The sequence below is a fragment of the Oxyura jamaicensis genome, chromosome 4, assembly GCF_011077185.1.
Source record: "Oxyura jamaicensis isolate SHBP4307 breed ruddy duck chromosome 4, BPBGC_Ojam_1.0, whole genome shotgun sequence".
In the NCBI taxonomy this organism is placed as follows: Eukaryota; Metazoa; Chordata; class Aves; order Anseriformes; family Anatidae; genus Oxyura; species Oxyura jamaicensis.
This window is the reverse complement of record NC_048896.1, coordinates 39,261,649-39,277,799: the sequence shown is the minus strand read 5'-3', so window position 1 is coordinate 39,277,799 and position 16,151 is coordinate 39,261,649. Positions and strand designations below refer to the sequence as shown.

Sequence of the window (16,151 nt, the reverse complement as noted above, 5' to 3'; positions counted from 1 at the left end):
AGGTTGTCCTGCAAGATTAGCTGAGGGCCTGAGGGCACCATCACCTTGTTCTGCCGTGCCCAATGGCCCAGGAGGGGCTGCCTTTGTTTCTTGGTGGTGGAAGTTGTGTGGTGCCGGAACTGCGCTGCTCTGGGTTCATAATCAGAATATCCCAAGTTGGAAGGGGCACACAAGTATCATTGAGTCCAACACCTGGCTCCACATAGGTCTACCCAGAAATTCAGACCATAAGACTGAGAGCACAGTCCAAACGCTTCTTAAACTCCAACAGGCTTGGTGCCATGACTACGTCCCTGGGGAGCCTGTTCCACTGTGCAACAACCTTCTTGGTGAAGAACCTTTTCCTGATATTCAGCCTGAGCCTCCCCTGTCACAGCCTGACACCATTCCCTGGGCCTGTCGCTGGTCACCAGAGGAGAGATCGGTGCCTGCCCCTCCCTCAAATGAGGGTTCTTGCAGAGTAGGTTACAAAAAGCCTATGGGCTCAATAAGTGCTATGACTTCAACTCTGACTTTTCACACCTTGTCCTTGGTATTACTTGCTGACACTTCTTTGCACTTAACCTCCCGGATCCAAGCGGTAGCCAGAGCCTCTGCATCCTTCCAGCGTGTGTCCTCCTGGGACTGCATCAGTCAACATAACTGCTGCAATGTCCTGGGCCTGAAAAACCCAGCGAAAGAGGGAAGGAGAAAAAGGCCATGTCTGACAGAGCAGCTCCCTGGGGAAGGAGTGTTGTGTCTGAATGCCACCCTGAGTGAAAAGTCGCTCTTTTATCAGAAATGATACTGTTGCTGTGAAGGACGTTGACTGGATAAACAAATCCTTCTCCCAGGATTAATAACACCACCTGTTTTCCTTGTGCCCTGCAGGTTTCAGTGAGGACAACACAGCCCTGACCCCATGGAGCTGCTTCTTGGGATTCAGCACAAAAGTGACATCTGCAACCGGTTCTGCCCATAACTAGAGGAACAGAGGAAAAATCTTTTACTCATCTTTACAAAGCCCCAAAAGTTCTGCTATGTAATGTCCAGGGTGGAAAAGCTTTCTAGTGCTAGTAAGGCTGGAGACGCTTACACAACGTGTCTGGTGCATGGTGCTGTAGCAGCCCTGGGGCTTGTTATGTGCCCATATGGGAGCCTGTGTACAGTACAGATCTGGTGACTCCATAGGAAATGCTTTCTTGACGTCACGCTAATTCCCTGACCTTCCCCTCCACCCTCCGCTAGTATACACAGTTGCTGGCTATTTATATATGATGAATATGATTCAGAATTACACATGCCAGAAAGACACCAAATCTTTCAACCTATTAATTAAAAAAAGGGATATAGCATGATTGCTTTGTTCCGTCACCACATGAAAGAGAACTATTTATTTTTGTTGTGGTTAGCTTAGTAGTAACAAACAAAATATTTTATTCCTATCCATGAGAAGCAATCTTGCCCATCTTTATGGGCTTCATCCAAAGTGTGCTGGAGTCAGTAGCAGTATGCATGGGCTTGGAATTAGCATGTGGCTGCAGATCTAGAGAGCTGGATCAGAGCAAGAGTGCTGCCAGACTCCAGGGCTAAGCATTGTACAAGACTTTGACATGCTGAGAGGGAATAATGCCTATCTTTAAGTGGGGTCCGTGCAGTGCTTTGGGTCTTAGAAGGCCAACCCTCTGGTACTGCAGCTGAAGCACTCTGTCAGGAGGCTGTTGCTGTGGCTGGACGTGTGGAGCAAGGAACATTGTGAGATTTTTGTGGTGTCATTAGATTACTGCTCATGTGAAATTGAGTGATGGATAGTTTACATAGTCAGCCTTTTAGCAAAGTTCACCGGCATGGCTCCAACTGTATGTATCGAGGCTAATCTCAATTACAACTTGAAAATGCCTCTGTCTTTGTCACCACAGGGATGGTCTGGAAAGTATCGACTGATTGCTACAGCTGAAAGCTTGTCATGTCAATCTTTATCCCACCAAAGATCACAGTGCACTCAGTGTACCGTGCAACTGTTCCACCCTGATGGCTCTTTCATTTTTTCCTGGTTTTGCTGTTTGTCTAGGCCTTTCATACGATAGTAATCAAGGAAAAAAAAATGTATTAAAAAAGAAATATGAGGCTTGGATTGTTTTAAACTGAGATAATAATGAGGGAATTTGGGAACAGTTGTACTGGCATTCCTTTAAAATCTTCCCACCTTCAACTTGGCTGGAATTCAGGTAGATGATGATAGTAGAAATCAATACACAGAGGAAAAGTTTGTCAGATCCAGTCAAGGAAGATTCAGAGAAATGGCCAAGGATTCTCAATGCAAAGAAGAAGAAGAAATCAGCAAGGCCGCTGAGGTCTGTATAATATACATTTTTTGCATCATTTGCTCTTGAAGGTCTCTTTCCTGGGATTCTAAACAAAAACTGTCAGAAAACAGTTGTTCTGATCAAAACCTTATGACAGCCCTTTTGTTAAGTAGCCATGAAATTACTTTTGCCTCTCTTTTTTATTTTTCCTCCTAAGATCTTCTGGTCCATTTTTTCTTCATAAATGTATGAGGAAGAATGAAATATTACGTTTCTTAATGTTGATAACAGAGGGAAAGGAAAGAAGAGGTAAGAAAGGCCAAAAAACTTACAAAGGGAAGAAAAATGGAGCACAGATGATAGGGGGGAAGGTGCCCAAGACTACAAAGAGGAATAAAGCATGGGAAAGAATTAGAGAGACCTGAGGAAGGTGTGAAGAAGGGCATAGGCTGTGTATCACAATAGATGGGAAAGGGCAGAAATGGAGTAACAGACAGAGTTTTGCATACTCTTGTCTAAAGGAGTTAGCCAAGATTAGGCTCCACAAGTGCCTCTGAAAGGACTGGGAAGAAAAACTATGCTGACATGGGTGCATGACTGTCTTTAATAATAGATATGATTGCAGCAGGTGTAAATACATTGAAATGGTACCAGGTAACTTGAGTATCAATAGCAGTAAAAATGCAGCAGCACAGGATGGCCGAGTCGGTGTCCTGTTGGTATCCAGGGTAATGGATGGGTTGGGATATGTTATTAGGGAGCTCACTTGGTTTCTGCTCCTGGCTCTTAATGGTTGATTGCTGTGTGCTTTAATACTGTATGGTAATCGGCTATAAAAGCAGTCTTGTAACAGGGATTGAAATTCAAATTTCTCTGCTCCCAGCCATGTACCTTAATTGCTGCATTGCAAAATGATGCTTTGCTTCCCTGGCCCAATGAATGTGGATTAGTTTGTCTCAGAATAACAGCTTTTCAGCCAGCACAATGAAAGGCATTCCTCCCACCTAGCCTCTGGCCTGGTGACAAAGGGAATTCCCTAGGAAGTGAGAGATAGGGATTCAACATCATCCTCAGGACTCTGCATGTTTCTAAGCTCTACCTGCTGAGCTGCTAAGAGAGTCCCTCTCCTTCCTGCTAGCATGCTTTTGAAAGACACCAGTCTAAGGGCAGACCCTGCTCCAGCATAACTCAAGAATTGATTGCATTAGATGCCAGGAAGGCTGTAGTTGCAGCATCAGGAGCTGGCAGCTCAGGTGCTTCTCACACTCTGTTAAAGATTCTGGTCCAAGGTACGGGCGCTTCTGGCGTGGTGGTAGGATGTGGGGGCGTCTGGCTCAGAGCTGTGGGCTAGGAAACCGGTGCCAGAACACGGGGCTCCTAACTGTTCTCCTAATGCTCCAACAGCGAGTCCTGTTGTACATGTAGTCTGTGATAAGTCTTATCTTAGCTGTGTTTGGGAGATCATTGTGCTGTGGATTTGTTCATCTTCAGTGGTGTGCTCGCTGCTAATTCGCGGCATCGCGAGGCTGACTTCTGTCAGATAAGATTCCAGCAGGCGGAAGGTGAATGTCCTCTGTTCCTTTTTTTTTTTTTTTTTTTTTTTTTTTTTGAGGTGGGGAGAGGGCCAGTGGAGACATGTAATGAATGTCGATAACTGCATTTAATTTCTTTGGCAAGTGGTAAGTACTGTTCCCCTTTGTTTGCTTATGCAGACTACATTTAAAGTACTGCCTAATTTAAAGCAAACCTTTCTGGAGGCCAGTGCCAATTTTGGTTGAAGTATAGCACCACAGTTGAAAGTCTTCATTATCTTCCGAGGCTCAATTACTAATGAGCATTCTTTAATTTTTGTTACCACACACTTCACATTCATATGACTTCTTTTCTGCCCAAGGCCTATTTGAATAAAATTGTGTACTTCCTGCTTTGGCAACATACTAATGATGTTCATTAAAAGAAAATCATTAGGAGTAGCCCTCCTGAAAATGTTGAAAATGTTGTTGGATGGTAATTTGGGCTCGATCCTGTAATTTTAGTGGTGATTTTACCTGTAATGGCTACAAGTAAAATCATTCTCTGTAAGAATCTTTGGTATTTCTCATCCATGCTTCAGAAAATAGTCAGGCTGTAGGCACACCCACAAAAAGTTCTGGTGAACAGATCACAGATCTCTGTACTAAATTAATCACTTAAGTAAAAATTTTCTTCATACGGTTTCACCAAAACAGAGCTATACTTACAAGCAGCTTTGGTGGAGAACTAGAAAATATTGTTAAAGCTTTAAACATTAAACTAATTGTAGTTCACTTGATTCCCTAATGTAATAAAACTCTTCCTTTCCCAGGCCATTATCAGTTAGACAACCCCCTGCATTGTATGTGTCATTAATAATTTATTCCTTCCATTATTCCCGAATGCACATTAAAGAATTGGCTCATAGTTTCTAGCACAATTCTGAAGCACAACTCTGATCAGTAATTTTTGGAAATGTTGTCTCAGGGCAAATAAATAAGGCAAAGAGGAAATTTTATCTCCTGTGGAGTTAAGATAACAGTTTAACTACTTAATTCCTATTAGTATTTTGAGAAATCTAGATGGGAGTTGTTTTCTTCTTCCTGCTACTAATGATTGAATTTGTATATTATTGTTATAGACTATTTTAATTACTTTTCTACTATTTTTTTCTAGTTAGAAATGACTATTTTTTTCCCTTGCTTCTTTGGTGTCATAATCGTGAGCTTGTATAGCCTCATGCAGAATGATGTACTGTTTTGTACCTGTTGTTGTTACCACTTGATATTTTCCAGGTATTCTATTTCTAAGCCAAATTTTACATAAGCACATTTATGGAAAAGTACCAGATATGGCTATTTGTCTGTTCTGCTTGGGAAAAAAAAAAAAAAAAAAAAAAAAGAAAAAAAAAAAAGATTATATAGTGAACTGGAGAGCCCCGCAAAGTGATAAGTGATCCTCGTAGCAGTATTTTCAATGCATATGAGTGCAATTAAGGCAACAGGAAGGGTTATTACAAAAATGGGGATGGCTAAACTTTGCAAAAGTGTGCTGGTTGGAAGGGTGGCAGCTAGGAAAGGCTAAATCATGGAGTATATGCAGATGTTTGCGAGATTCATATACTGCCAGAATGTGAAGATTTCCAGCTGTACTTGCCCAGTAGATCTTTGTAGACGTCAAGAAATGATTGAACACAAAGGAAATTAAGAATCCTGGTTTTCAGCCACGCTGAACTGGAGTTGCTGGTTAAGTTACCACGAGGGCACTAACTTGATGAAATGACTCGTTCAGAGTAGAGATGTGTGAAAAAAGTGCCTAGAGATGGTAGTTGGATCTCTTTGCAGGTGGGGCTGTTTGCTGTGACAAAGATAAGATGGCTGACAACAAATTCCTGTGGGAGCCATTGCAAGTTAGAGGAGAAATGGAGGAACTCTCCTAACCAGTTGCTGGTGGAGGCATCTGAGAAATAAGAGAAGGAGTGGGAGATGATCTAACTATTAGAAACAGTAAACAAGGAGCAGAGATGTTAGTTTGGAGTGCAGAACGACAAGCAGCCAGCACCACATATTGTTACTTTTTTCTGTCATTGATCATTCCTTTGTGTTCCTGTTATTGTTTGTTTGTTTGTTTTTCCATTTAAAGAAAACACCTTTTCTTCCAGAAGTCCTTCTTAAGATCTTTTTGTTCAAGGAACCTATCTGTTGGAAAGGAAATGAAGTAGAAACCAAGATGAAGATAAAATTCCAGGAATACACTTGCACAGACCTACCTGAAAATGTTTCTTACCAGGAGCAGATGTTCTGAGTCTCTGAGGGCAATACCTCTGCACCAGTTCTGAGATACACTTGCCTTCAGCTGTATGAACAGTGGTTAGCAGGGGGCTGCAGAAGAATTATTTGTGCTGAGACTTTTTTAAGAAAAGCTATTACAAAGATTACACAACCTGCTTCTTTTCCTACTTTTCAGTTGTTTGATCACTAGCTCAGTGTGGACTTAATGTTTTGAAGAAACAATTCCATTCTTCTCCATAGCAAGTCAGCTGTTTAAATGGTGCTGAAAATTACTTGCTTTGGTGACTTTCCTGTGATTAAGAAAGCAATATTGTTATTGCAGCATCTCCCTGATGTGAGGCTTGGAAGTGAGATTTAGGTTAGCAGGGTTTAGCAAGTATCATTTACACTGTGGCAACTGTGGGCATGGGGACGAACAGGCTCTTAGCCAGCAGCAAAGACATGGTGACGTGACTTGTTCTGACAGGAGGGAAGGCTAAGCTAACTTGCCCATTTTGCCTATAGCAAAACCAAAGTAATACACGCTGACAATTTCTGCAGGTCAGCTGATGCATCTGCTGTTAATATGCACTAACTTGATGGTACTTCCGAGCTCACAGGACAGTTTAGATACACACATCTCTTTGCTTAGGCCCTGCTCTATCAGTAATGGGATTTTTCTTGTCTTTTTTTCTTGTCTTTTGTCTTCTGTGGGTTTCAGATCTCTATGTATGCAAATATGTGTTGCAAGACACACAACTCCTCGATATTGCCAGTTATGCCAAGATTCATACTAGCTGGAATAGTCTATTCAGAATTATTTACACTGTTTGTAACAGGACAGAAACAACAGAGTAATGGGAGTAACTGTCATCAAAGTTGTGAATTACAAAGAGAGACTTGCCCCAACAAAACAGAGAGCAAAAGCTTGAAACCAGTTCCATGTGGCAACAAGATATCCCCGTCTGAGCCTGAATGGGAGAGGAGGCAACAGAACGACTCTTCAAGGAAGCTGCAGTGCAGCAGCCTTTGGCAGGGTTCAGCAGTGCTTGCTCAAAAGGGAGCTCTTAAAGGTGAAAAGCCAGACAATTGGAGAATGAAAACCTTTCCTCTTCTCTTTCCCCATCCTCTCTAACATGGATGGATGAATTCCAGTGTTAACGAAGGGACAGCATGTGCTTTTGATTTTGTGAGGGAAACTGAACGCTGTTCTGGATGTATGAAAGGTTGCTGTATATACAATAAAAGATTGGGGGAAAATGAGCAAAGAAAACACAAAATAAGCCTTTTGTGGATGTCACTTTAAAGAAATGGTATGCATCCAATGGGAGCAAGAAAATAAATGTAATTTTAAGATTTTTTCTTTCCTGGGTAGTAAGACAAGCCAAAATAAGAAAATGAGAAAACACATATGGATGGAATCTAGAGTGAAAATAATCCAATGGGAGGAAAAAATACTTTTTTTTTTTTTCTTTTAATTTGTACTTATTGTGTTTATTGTGTTTTAGTCCATGTTTTCCTTGCAGCACGGATCGCTTAGAGGTCTTACATGACTTAATGTCAGAACCAATCCCTAGTTTCCTTAGAACAGGTTTGATGAAGTATTATTTTTGCTCCATCTTTCAATACTTGTTCTAACTAACCAAAGAAACATTGCTTGGGAAAAAAAAAACAAAGCCTACCAACCAACCAAACAAAAAGCCACCTTAACTGATGGCTGTTGCTTTTGGTGCAGTTTTAATGGCTGGACAGGCCTTACGTTAAAAAAAACGTAGTCCTGTCTAGTCTAGCTTGAAGTCCCTTCAAGCCACTTGACTTTCCAAAATGGGCAAGGCTTACTGTTGAATCAGGTGCATCTGAAATAAAAATGAATATTATCTTGTTGGAAAATTGCAGGTGAATGAGAAAGGTATTGCATGTATTATGTTTATACAGCACTCTTCCCCTGAGATACAGTAGGATTTCTCTATGAAATTGTGGTATTGGTATTTCATACCATAAAGTCAGTGCAAATAAATGAAGTTTTAAATAAACTAGATACATTTTGAAGTAATATTTTAGGCATATGTTATTTTTGGCTATTGTGCTGATTCGGGGATTAATTGGAAGTATAATGAACTGTAACAAAAGAAAAGTCTAACATGAAGTTATAAAACATTGACATTGTCTGGGCAGCCTATTTCTTTGTTTTCACTTCAGTTCCTTTTTCTGATAGCCCAGTAGTCCTGGACAGTAGGAGGAAAAAATAAGTTGTAGTAGGAATGAAATGTTAGTTTATTCACGGCTAACTACTTGTTTTCCCTTAGCTGAACTTAAGGCTAGCATGAAGGTTAGCCCTCAGGATGCCAGATACCAGAATCTTCTGAAAGCAGAAGTGAGTTTACTTGCAAAAGGGATTACAAAAACATGCACGTTTTCTATTGTGACAGGCTTCTGAGTCACAGCTGGAATGTGCAGTGGAGAAGTACTCATCCCTGCTGTCCCACATGGCGCCCTCCTTAACCACAATCTCTTGCTCAGCCTCCTATTAGTGGGTATTTGTCAGTTTTTGTACTTTTCCACAGTCTGAAATGCACTCCGGAGCAACAAACAGCATTTTCTAAGTCCCTGTGTACTACTAGAATTCTCTAAGGAATCCTTGTATGTATGACTTTCTTTCCTACTTTGTATGTATCATAGGAGACTGACTCGGAAATACCATCCTGTGCACATCGACTTCTGCTTCTGGATTTCATTTGCCATTTACAGTGAGCAGCTTGCAATGTGCTTTAAATGGCTATACCAGGCACCGCTCACATTAAGGGTCACTGATCCTCTCTCTCCGTGAATATTGATATAATGGATGGTGGTGCCAGCTTCAGCTGATTACTTCCTGCTCTCTAGTTCTGCTGTCTCCGTGGAAGCTGAAGCTGCAGACTTCCTTAATTAATCATACTGGTCTGGAAATTGAAGACAATAAGGCCTAAGTATAGTGGAGCCTTCTGCTATATCAGCACTTTTTTACTTTAAATACACGGTTTGGATGTAAGCTATCAGTGGTAATTTTCAGGGAGAACTCTGGGCATTTTAAATATACCCTGAAATACTTGCACACTACACCTTTTCCCAGAGACTGAATTCTTCTTTCCACAAAGAGCTTCCCAAACTGAGGCATTCTGCTGCCTTAAACCAGAATGCAGGCTGTGCACAAAACCCTTAACAATCTGTATTGTATATCATCAAGGAGATTTTGCTTGCAAGGTTTTCTCCAAGTGAAATACCTGAGGATTCCTGATCATCACAAGGATCAGACATAACTAGTAGCCTAACCTAGTAACAGCATTAAACTTAGTCCTTGAATTACATGTTTCTTCAGGAGGTTTCAAGGTGCTCTGTACAACACCCGAACTGTATTTTTCTCCTATATGAAGAGAGATTATCAGAGGGCTCAGGGACTTGCTGTGTGGTACAACAAAAATCAGAGCTGGTGGGGACAAACATTCATTATCACTCTTGTAGCTGCATTTTGAATTTTAGGTTTCATTTCTTCATTTCATGCATTTAGGTTTTTATTCTTCTGTATAGTAAGAAAATGACATCAGTGGATCAGAATGGTTCTATTTTTTTCCTCTGCCTTCCAAAATGTGTACGTCCCAGAGAAGGGGTTTTCATTTTGGTAAGATGTTCTCCTCCCACTTTGGTTGGGCTCCTCGATGGTAAAACAGACAGTGAAATAAACAGTACTGCGGTATTTTTTTTCTTTCAGACAATAATACAGCGTTTGCTTAAAACACTTGTTTTTGTCAAATAATCTGAGAAACACATTTCTCACTGAACATTTATGTCACAACGTTTCCAAGAGGCAGTCTGCTGAAGCTTGTTTTTAGTGATTAAGCATAAATACAGCCCAATGAAGGCTTTTTCTCGTATCACATCAGAGTTGCTTGCATTTAAATTAGTGGGTCAGCAAGACAGGACAGTGGAACCTTTTATTAGCAGCTGACTTCTCTCGAGTCTCATTTTACATTTTTGGTTCCAACACTATTCAGCTGAAAGGAGATACTGTAGGTAAAATAAAGGAGGTGAATAACAGAGACAAGGCAGCTGCCAGACATCAGCTTCCACCGAGTTCTTCAAAAATATCAGTGTTCTCAGTGATAGCATAAAGAATCATAATGCAGCATGTTTCCTTATGAAACAGGTAGTCTTTTATATTCACTAATAAGCTTTTCATAAGCAAAGTCTCTGAAACAGAGTTCAGTTTTTTTTTTTTCGTTTTTTCTTTTTTTTCTTTAAGCCGTCTTAGATGAAGGGGATTACTATTGAGTAAGAAATAATGGCAAATAGCCATATAAATTATATTTCACCTGCTGAGATCTTTGTGGTAGTGCTGTTCTCTAAGGAAGTCTGTATTTTCCCTAAATCACTTCGTGATGTAAGAAGACCTCACAAGTAAATTTGGTAACGCTGTTATTCTGTCAGGATGTCGGACAACCTGATGCTCATTCATTGCCCTTTAGTGATGGCATTCTTTGAAAAGCTGGAGATTGAAATTCCTCTTGAATTTTGTTTGCAAAGGTACAAATGACAGAGACCTTGTGCGATGCACATAGCAATATGTACATCAACAAGTAAGTCAGAGATGTTATGTTCCTTTCTTTTTATCACTTTCCAGCTCTAGCTGGACATAAGTGAATATTTTTGTCTGGTAACATGGGAGAAGGTTGTTGATCATTAGTATATTATGAATTACAGAGCAAGTACAAACTGACAGGGCTACATTCCCTATAGAATGATACATAATGAATATGTCTTACAATTCTGTAATGAGAATGTAGAATACTAGAAAGGGTTTGTTGTTAAAGCTGTGTTTTCTTTGGGATACCCTGTAAATGATCTGATGGAGGAGCAGATGAGGAGCAGAATTCATCCCTAGTGTAACTTCACTGGACTCAGTTGATTTGCATGGGATTAGTTTTGTTCATTCCTTTGTAAAAAAATATAAAGCTGAGGATTATGTAACTGGGAATGTGTCCAGTATGTCATGTTTTAATGGGTATTTTCTTGTTACTATCTTAAATACGGAATTTTTATGCCAGGTTTAGAGGCTCAAGTGCTTTCATTTACCGTTGGGGAGTTAGAGAAAAATAAAGTAGAATTAAAAGTTATTGTCATGGACTGCAAATATTAATTATTTTTTTTCCCACATTGTATAAACATTAAAAGGAAGCCCTTCCCTTCCTTCACTACTCTAGAACTTTTTGCTTGGACATTTTAAGTTACAAGTGACTTGTGTTCTTCCAGATGGGTTTGATTTTTCTTTTTTTTTCTTTTCCTGTCCTGAGTCAGAAGGGCAGTGAAACCACCTCAGAAGCTGTTAAGTCTCTTATTAGGAAGAGGCAATAAGAGGAATAGATGAGAACTGTGCTGAGATCTTTAATTAATCATGCTGCATAGCAGATGTAAAGAGGACTCAGTGACAGAGGACTGGAACAATTTGAATGAGAATTATTTCAAAAAATTGCATGTGTTATTTAAAATGAGTCATTTAAAATAATCAGTAAAAAGAAAAGGAAATGCATAAAATCCCCTTTATCACAAGATAAAATGTTTGTACATCTTGCAAGTGTTAATAATTCAAACTTAACTACCAGCGTATTGAGCAAGACTTGCAAGACTTCCTAGAAATTACATGCAGCCGGAACTCTACATTTGCTGTACACTGATGTACCACAGCAATCATTTCAGGGAGGGTGCTTTTCCCAGACGGGTGTATGGCATTTCGGTAGGAGGTGGACTTGTTTCTCTTCCCACAGTGAATCTTTCACTTTTTCCTGCTAATGCCACAAGTGTTCACAAGATCTCGGTTTCCTGATCATGAGGAACACTCAAATGCATCATTTGTATTATGATGGAAAGATGGGATTCACTCCAGTAAAGTACCTTTGAAATTTGGGGTAGTTGAGATGTGAAAAATAGAAAGAGATCCTATCAGGGAAGAGCAGAAGGGGAGTCACAGGAGGAATACAGTAGTGCAGATACATTCATTCAGGCACTGTTTGGAACTTGCAGGGTTTTTTTTTTCTGTTTGCTAATCAGCAGAAGATGTTAACTACTTCGTAATAGGAGGCTTTCTAAATTACAGAGACCACAATTTAGCTGCCTAAAAGTGACATCCTTACGGATAATTAGATTCTGTGAATTTCCATATGGTTTTGCTAACCTTAGGAACTCATGTACGATTTAAAAGTGCTTTAAAGACTATATTCATTTAAACATTTTGTGCTTGTTTTCTGCGACTTAATTATTTACATAACTTAATGGGGAGAAATGTTTGCACTAGTTTACAAATGCGATATTGCCTGAGAAAATACAACAAGTACAGAGCACCATCTAGTGCAGGATATCCCTAACATAAAAGCCCTTCTGCTCATATGTCACTTGACTGCGTTTATCTAATTTAATTTGAACATTTCTCATGTTGTAGAAAGAGCCAGCCCAGTGACTCCTGTGGCAATGTAATTACTTGGGACCTTCAGCTCAGGACATCAAAGCTGGAAGCAAGGAAATTCAGGTCATCATTTGTGAGAAACACGTACTTGTAAGAGGAAGTTGTTTATCTTCCTGCCCACAGTGCTGGGTGATACACTCATTACAATAACACAGCCCAATCTAGCTATAAACCATGCTGGACATTAATTCTCTCACCAGATTTAGAGACCAAACTGCCATTTTAAGTGACTTGAATGCACCATTTAGCTCCTCAAAGCCTTTGCTCAGCTTCCTCAGAGCCTCAGCTAGCCAGCTTCCTTTAGCTGAGCATTCACTGGTTGTGTATGCAAATCTTGACTAACGGGTGAGATTAAAGATTTGATTGTCATTAAGAAATGAAGAAATGAAGGAAGCTGAGATTCTGTAGGAGACAGGGAAAAGACTTACTGTTAATTGCTGAGGAACTGCAGAGAAAAGTGAGATACAGGTTTTTTGTTGTTGTTGTTGTTGTTATTGTTGTTTTTTTTCCTGTTGTTTTTGTTTGTTTGGCTTGGTTTGGTTTTGCAAAGGCCATATTCTGATTCTTTTGGAAGCAAATGAATACATGATTTAGGCCCCAGGGTTGATTAATCAATATTTGAATATCAACACTCTTTTTGATGCAGTCTATGTAGCATTAGGGTAGGATTCAGAGGAACCGTCTTAGTTAACTGAAGATGTAGTGATGACAAGCTGGATTGCGTTCTGCACTAAACAAAGGTTGAAAAGGGCCCCAGAGAATTCATAAAGATGATTTTTCATGAATGCTGTGTTTTCAGCAAAAGGTAATAGAGCATTGAAGAGCCACTGTCACTGTAAAGTTTCACATTCTCTTCTTATATAGAAAGTGAGCAAACATTGTAACTAACAGAAAATGTAAAATTCTCTCTAAGCATAATTCTCTCTCTCTCTAAACTCCATAGTTTGGCTGAATGCTTGAAACCTTGCTGATTTCCCAGCTCTCAGACATACTCTGAGGAAACAGCAAGCACACAGTCATGTTTATTTCCAAGTACCTCCTGGTGTTGAATAGCTCTGGTTTTTTGCTTTCTACTTTAACCTTTAATAGTCAATTAAAACAAATAAAGAAAAACAAACAAAAAGCAAACAAGAAAACAAGACAGAATTAAGTAGAAATGTTTGAAAATCTAGATACAGAATACTTTCCTGGGTATTTTTTCTGCTCTTTCTACCTCTTTCACAACTGCCAAAGAACACATACTACTGAAGATAGGAAAAAAAAAAAAGGTAAAAAAAAAAAAAGTATAAAAAGTTGCATTTCTATTCTTGAGCTAATGACGAGTAAATTAAAGAAACATGATAGGAATGTTAATGGACCTAGCAAGCTGTGGTTCAATTTGTTTTCTGGATATATAGACCATTTTGCTAACGGCAAGAAGTAGCTTTGACAGAACAGTGTTATACTTAAATAAGAGGTTCAAGAGCTTCAAGAGCTGGTGTTAGAAATAGCAGTTTGGGGGATGGTGGGGACACACAGACAGTTGAGCTGAAGAGACAAGTCTCCACCAGTAAGAAGTAGGTCAGAAGTAGGCCTCAGCTCATTGTCAGCGTGTACTAAATGTTGTAGCAAAAACAACTGTTGTAGCACATAAGGCTCTCTTAGCATCCATTTAATTCAACTGGGCTTATGGTTTCCATTGTTTTAATATCCAAAATGTTTAGCAAATGGAAGAAAACAGAACTAGACAATTGAAAATATAAAGATGTTTCCTTTGAACAAGTATTACAAGAAGAGGCACTTCTGATTGCATGTTGCTTGTAGCTATGATTATGTTCTTTATGAAATCATCACTGACAAAACAGTTTCCTTGTTATTTCCTTGATTCTTCTTCCTCTTCTTTTGGGTTACATGATTTATAGCAAGAGATATGTATTCATCTTCAGCTATTTGGGAGTTATTATGTTGTTCTAATGCCTGAACAACAACAACAAAAAAAGAACAACTGGCCTTTGTTCTTCTATCTTGTAATAATAAAGATTCCCCTACAACATGTTCATACTTGTTAAGGAAATAAATGATTACCAATAGGACATGCCAGGCGAATAAAAGAATTCTCGTGGTTTCTCTTCTATGCTGTAATCTTTTTTCCAGAAGGTATTTAAATTTGCTCTTTGAAAATAAAGAGGTTGTTTATCTGAGAACAATTTATGACCATTTTGAATTACAACACCTCTTTCACAGGTTTTTCATGTAGCCAAAAAGATCAACAAAGAAAAAGCCATAGAGCCAAAAAGCCATGGCGCAACAAAAGACCATAGAGAGATGGTAGGAATTAAAAACTGTATTTGTGTATTGCTAGCAATATGCTGGGTGCTTTTCAGACAGCTAGGATGCCAAAGACATTATTCTGAAGAGCATTCAGTACAAATAAACGTATAAATGCATTTTGAGTTGTACAAAGAAAGATTTGTTCCTCCATTTTATGAGTTCCAATAGAGAAAATTTTACATCAGGATATAAGAATTATATTCCACCCCTCACTCAGCTGGAAGATGTCATTAACATTCTCATAAGCAAAGAGGAGGGATTTATGTTGCCACAAAAAACAACAAAAATACTGCAGATTTTATGAGAACAATTTGTATAAATTAGCAAAAGACATCCAACTTTGTTGTCCTTAAATCTTCTATGTCTTTCATTTAAACTAAGTGTTATGTGATCTGTCTTAATACTCTCCAAATATATGAGCTAATCTTTCCATTTTCCTGTGAAAAATTAAGGGTGTTTTTACAATTTCAACACAATGTTATCCATGTTTTTGCAAGGAATTAAATATTTCTCCTCCTAGAGTAGCAAAAGAATTTGAAAGTCATGATACAAAACACTGTACTTATATGTTTTTAAACCAAAACTTCCATTGTATTTTTAATGACCCAAACCTATGGACTTGCTCATGGAGTTATGCAGGAACACATTTTAAATTCTCTAATCAGACTGGATACATACCAGATGTCGAGTGCTGAATACATACATATCCATATATACGTATATACACCCATACATACATAGGCCAGGGTGTCTTCTTGTCAGATAGAGAATTTAACTTGGTTTAACTGATTAACTAAGGCTTCAGATAAGCAGTTGTAGAGCTATCCATTGGTCCTCTCGTGCAGGGATACAGGAATGTGCTAAAGACTAGAAATCTCTAGCAGAGTATCTCTTGATACATTAAGAAAAGGGCTGTATGATCTAGAAAACTTCCTATTATCACAAAAAGCTCAGACCGAAAAATCTCTGTATTCCAAATTTTTATCAATGTTATTTTTACATGACAATATTCTTTTTAGCTGCCTCAACCCCATTTTTTCTTTGCTTCCATTTTTTGGTTAGATGTAATTTATTTTAGTGAGTGAGGTACTGTTTTATATGAACCTCTCTTTTTTTTTTTTTTTCCCAGTTGTTCTACAGATCCTGCATCCCTTATTCCAAGCACTTATTTCAAGGAGTCTCACCCAACTTCTGTTTTTAGAACATGGAAATGGAAGGAACAACGCCCATGCAGGGAGTTCTCATTCAGCTGACTTGTATTCATATAAATATAGATGTGAGTTT

The 16,151-nt window shown here is 39.0% G+C and overlaps 1 long non-coding RNA gene across 1 annotated transcript; it reads left to right on the top strand.

The window, feature by feature from the left end:
* The first annotated feature begins 531 nt into the window (after positions 1-531).
* Positions 532-6,318, top strand: LOC118166987. The gene is made up of 3 exons (XR_004750854.1): positions 532-2,333; positions 3,898-3,964; positions 5,959-6,318. It is a non-coding gene; the product is annotated as an uncharacterized LOC118166987 (long non-coding RNA).
* The last annotated feature ends 9,833 nt before the right edge of the window (positions 6,319-16,151 follow it).